Source organism: Centruroides sculpturatus, unplaced genomic scaffold (assembly GCF_000671375.1).
Source record: "Centruroides sculpturatus isolate CEXI.00-Female unplaced genomic scaffold, Cexi_2.0 scaffold730, whole genome shotgun sequence".
Classification (NCBI taxonomy): domain Eukaryota; kingdom Metazoa; phylum Arthropoda; class Arachnida; order Scorpiones; family Buthidae; genus Centruroides; species Centruroides sculpturatus.
The window spans coordinates 250,305-255,911 of record NW_019385577.1 but is presented as its reverse complement, the minus strand read 5'-3'; positions in this window follow the sequence as shown (position 1 = coordinate 255,911).

Below are 5,607 nucleotides of genomic sequence, written 5' to 3'. Positions count from 1 at the left end.
GATTCCAGTTCAGGAGAGTGTTCTGTTAAGACGTGTTGCTGTTTTTGTGAGGAACTGTTTTTATTCATTCTGGTGCTTGGGTTAGGTAAAGTTTTAAAATAATACAGTAGGAATAGTATATAAATAATAGTAGGAATAGTATATAAATAAAATTAAAGTCAATCCAATAAATTAATACCTAAAGAGTTAGAATGGATAAGTCTCAAGACATCATCATGGAGCTAGAAGAAGGAATAAAAGAGAAACTATTCACTGTCAAAGAGTGTATAGAGGCCGCCCGCAACATGCGGACAGAACTTAAAGACAAAGCCATTCAAAGCCTGGCTGGAGTAAGCTTTCTGATCCAGGAGCTCGAGAAAAATTTTAATCAAGTCATCCAGCAGCAAAATCACCACATTGACTCTCTCCAGCAACCTGATAGAAATAACCAGGATTCTGGGACTTTAAGTCCCACAAGCCACCCCCACCCATATAAAATGGAAAAATCAACAGTGTTATAGGGGGGTCGACTGTAAATGTAAGTGCTGAACTGTCCACATAAGTTTAAGATTATAAATGAAAAAGCTTTGGAAAAATAGAATTCAGTATATTATCATAAAGTATTATGTTTATGACTTGAAGAATATTAATTAAAGAAATCCTATGTTACATATATTGAAAAAAAATACTAGAATGAATGTACATAAAGAATATAACATATAATTTAATACTTTTTTGTGAAGTTGTACTATAACAATTATTTAGTAAGTAATATAGTACTGTATTAAAATGTACTTATAAATTTTCAGTTTTTATCTAAAATTATTTAAACCAAAGTGTGAAATAATCTATTGCTTTTAGCCCTTAATATTGTTTAACACTTATTCTAGATCAAATAGACACATATACACGCAGGCTTATCACACCAGTGAACAAGATTAATTCACAAAATCTTTAATACTTTTATTAATAAGGTGTTAAATAATCATTTAAGATTTTGTGAATTAATCGTGTTCATTGGTGTGATAAGCCCACATGTATATGTGTCTATTTGATCTAGACTAAGTGTTAACCCAAATTTTGATTCAGTTTTTTTTAATGAACTGTAAAAACATATAGATTACATGTAGATACATTACATTCTTTCATAAATCTATGCGAAAGAATGTATCAATATTTGTGCTATATAAAATAAAACATTTTAAAATTTTTTAATGATTTAAATCGATAAAATCATAAGTTCACTTTTTTAAAAAAACATTTTAAACAGTATGATGATAAATAAATTCATTTAACACATCCTTATTTTAATAAATTTAATTTTTGTTTGAGGTTTAGTTTTTATTGAATAAAAACTATTAAGCTGAATCAAAGTAGAACATTTGAATTAGGAATTTGCTAAAACTAAATTGTTAATCTATGATTATGTTACTATCTGCATAATTAATTCGTTATAGTATTTTTATATTTGTAATTAATGCATTTTTGTGATTAACATTTCTATGTTTTTATTCTTTATTTTAATTACATTTTAAAATTCTGTAGCATTAATCTTGAAACATCTAGTAATGTTTGAGATGACCTAATGGACTGATGTCTGGTAATGTCAGCCCAATAGGTTGTTTGTACAAATGTTCTTAATTTCTAGCAGAAATTTATTATTTCTTTGGTTCAAAATTTTTAATTAATTGTCAAGAATTAACTATACAGTTTGAAATGAAATGTTGTTTCATCTCTTTGGATGAAGAAACAAATTTTTAGATAAAGTTAAACACATATATAAAAGCTCTGGTTATTAATTAAAAATTAAGTAAATCAGTTGCAGTTCTTTGGGTATTACTTGATTAATTCATATTATTTATAATTTATTGTCATCATCTAAAAGAATAATTTTTTTATCAACAAATTTTTCTAGTTTATTATAGAAAAAACTGCTTTTGAAATATTGTCAAATCATTTAATATTTTGATGTGAATATCTGTGTATGATAAAACATTAAATTGTACAGTTTATTAAATTTATGTACAGTTTATTGTTGTAAATAGTTGTAAATTAACATTACTTTNATTAATAATATAATCTAATAAAACATTAGGTGCATTTAATATCCCGTTTACCATATGTAATTTTTATTTTATTTTAATCAATGTAACTTTAAAATTGAGCATAATTTCACTTTAATGAAAATTATATCCAGGCTATACAGAAAAAAATTATGATAAATTTAAAACCATACAAAGTATAAAAAATGAATAAGATAAAACAGAATGAGTCATTTAATAATTATTATTTTTGCTATCATTAAAAATATTCTACCATATATAGTATAATAAAAATGTTTCTATTGGTATGTTTATTAACCATCATAATTAGGAGTAACCTAAAGAGGCTATTTGGTATAACATGGGTATTTCATTCTCAATTAGTTCTAATCACGGGTAAAAAATTAAGCATGCTTTTATTGTTTTGACTTATTTATATAATTAATAAGTGTTCTGTTTCATTAAAAAAATTACTTATATCTAATATGTTAAATCTTTTATACCTTTCCTTCGATTTTTAGGCTCTAGACTTTTATCATAATATATGCAATAGTTGTATTAATTACTAAAACGAAAAATAAATATTCAAAAACTTTTGCTACTTTTAAGTAGAATATTATCTGATTTTAAGAAAATAAGTGTTACAAAACCTGCTAAAACATAAATAATTATGAGCAATTTAACATAATTATTTGTTTATTTTTACACGCAGTTTTTTGTTAGATAATTACCTACAACATAAATAACGATTCCATCATTAGAAATGAAATCATCAGAACCGAAGGAAATCAGTTACATAAATCTTATCAGAACTTTTTTCATTGTAACGATTAGTAACTTACGACAGTCAATTTATTTTCCGTCAAGAAACAATAACTATTTAATAATAATCATATAATTTTTTATTGCCATAAAAAGTACATTTATACTATAATAAATATAAATCTGATAAGAACCTTTAAGAGCAGTTTTAATCTAGCGAGGGTGTAAACCACTCGTAAATATTCGGATATAAAAAGATTACGATTCATTAACCTTACAATAATCATTGCATGTAAGAAACAAAACAACTAATCTAGACACTGATGGACTGACTAATCACTATCACTCCCCCCATTCACGTCCTCTTCTTTCCCCATTTTGATCAGTCAACAACTGTGGACAGGTCACATGGCAACTTGTAATGGTTCTCACGGTGGCAATGATGTAGAGAATAAAAAACAAAATTAAGCGAAGAAAAAGCTCAAATAGTTTCGAGCATCTGATCATTTCGATAACGTTAAGTAGTGTGGTAAGTTATTTATAAATTAAACCAGATTTAACGAAGAGTTATTGCTTTTAATACTGAAATTTATGAATACGGTTAATGTATTCGAGTGCAAATTATTTTTCGTATATAAATATTAGTATCTGTTGGTGTAAAACGTGAATGATGCGACGAGAAAGCCGTAGCCTCCGGTAGATAGCTGTTTAAATGGAGCCACGTGAGAAAATTTTGATTCATCGCTGTATTGGGTTCTTAACGTGGCCTCCAGCGAAATATATCGTTGCCCACGTCAATCCGAAGAGCGCCAATCGAGTAGGCTGGCAAGACCTTTCTAACCTAATAATTCTTATACAGAAAATAGAGAAAATGGGAATTAATCTCGTTTTATTGGAAAGAAATTCTTATTTTTTTAATTCGTGGAAAAATATTTTTAAAAGCTTATTTAAAGAATGAGAGAAAAGAAATTAGACAGCGATGAAAATTTGTACGGTATACTTTGAAAGCCTGCTTGACAGCTATCATCTATAATTTTCATGTCAACTTCATGTTATGTCATATTTATCTTCTTTCAAAACAACACCCACTGTCCAAAGAGACTTTTATAATAAGATGAGTACTCGAAATTATTTTTACTTCGTTTATGACAGGGCCTATTTATAAATAACTTTCATAGGTGAATAATTTATATAGATCGACTTTTATAAAAGAATTTTATATTGAAATAATTACATTGTTTCTAATTCAAAAATAATGATTACCCTTCTCGATTGTTATACAATATAATTGCATTTTCTAATGTAATGCAACGAAGTAGCAGTATTATTAATTTTAAATACCTAGAGTGGTTAATTGATAAAGAGATGTTATTTACTGTGTAGGGACAATCGCCTCTCTTAGTAAAATTTCATTGATTATTATTTACAGCTTAATGATTTAATAAATCTAAAAATAGTTCATTCATTTTTTAACTCAGAAAATTTCTTTTTTTATAATTTTAATTTACTTACAAATGTAAAAGTTATTCTTCATTCTCATAACAATAATTCACTTATGAGAATGTTATGAGTTTATATTTTTCTATTGGATTAAACTTTTAATAATTAGAAATTGAAATATTTTTAACATTATTTAAATCGTATAAGCAGTCAAATTATAATCAAAAGTTGAAATTATTTTAATATTTTTGTAGATAAAATTTGCTGTTTTTCAATCTTCGTCTTTTTTATGTTAGAAAATTTCTATTTTCATACTTTACTGTGAAGTTTTTCTATGGAAAGTAAGAGGAAAGCTTCCGAAATTTTAACGAAAATTGATAAACTTAATTTATATTAATTAATTAGTGCATGTAATCGGGATTAAACTTTAGACTCGTTGCGACCCTATAAGTTATAACAATAGGCCCACGTAAATAATGTAACATAAGCAACCCACATAAATAACATAAATAATGATGCATGCGAAATTGTCAGGCCTTAAGCTATGGACTCATAATGCCAAGCCCTAAGCTGCAGCTTGTTTAGCTTATGTGCAAATCCAGCCTGCAATCTAACGTTTAACAATGAAGTATATCAATAAAACGCATTTTCTGTGTAGTTTATCAGCTCTTTAAAGTTTAACAATTGATTTGTAAACGAAGAATACGATCTAATATTTAAATTTATGCATTAAAAATATTTATATGTAATTTTTTAAATAAATATAATTTACAGAAAATTTCATCCAGTAACGTCAACATAGTCTATCCATTAATAAATAGTTCCTCTGCAACAATTTTTTAGATCCACCATTGCTTAGGTAAGTTGTCTTTTGGTTTAGTGGAAAAAATATTAAGCATTTACAGGTTACATTTATGAATCGTTAAAATGAAATAAAATGGCGTTTACTATATAATATTATAATAAAATATTTTTAAGGAGTGGTGGTGTTTATAAATAGAACGAATAAATCTCTCTGTCAGTTTATGGGATGACCATTTACTCAGGTCTATTTTAGTATCACGTAGAACATGCGGTATCTTCCAAAACATATGGTATAGGCCACGCTAAAACTATCTTAATTCAAATAATATTTTTATATAAGATATTATATTCTTTAGGAAAACATTTCGAATTTTTTATCCGCTCGAACTCTGTGAAAAGTCAACTTTTGCAGACAGCCAAGATGGTCTGCAAATTTACCTAACACTTCTCCTCCAGTCAAAGCATAACAGAACACATGGTTTTTATCAATTACAGCTGATGCGGACTGCATTCTCGTCTGGAGACCCGACAGCTGGATGGGGAAACAAAAGATCTTTTTTATCCCTCCCGTCTGCCACGT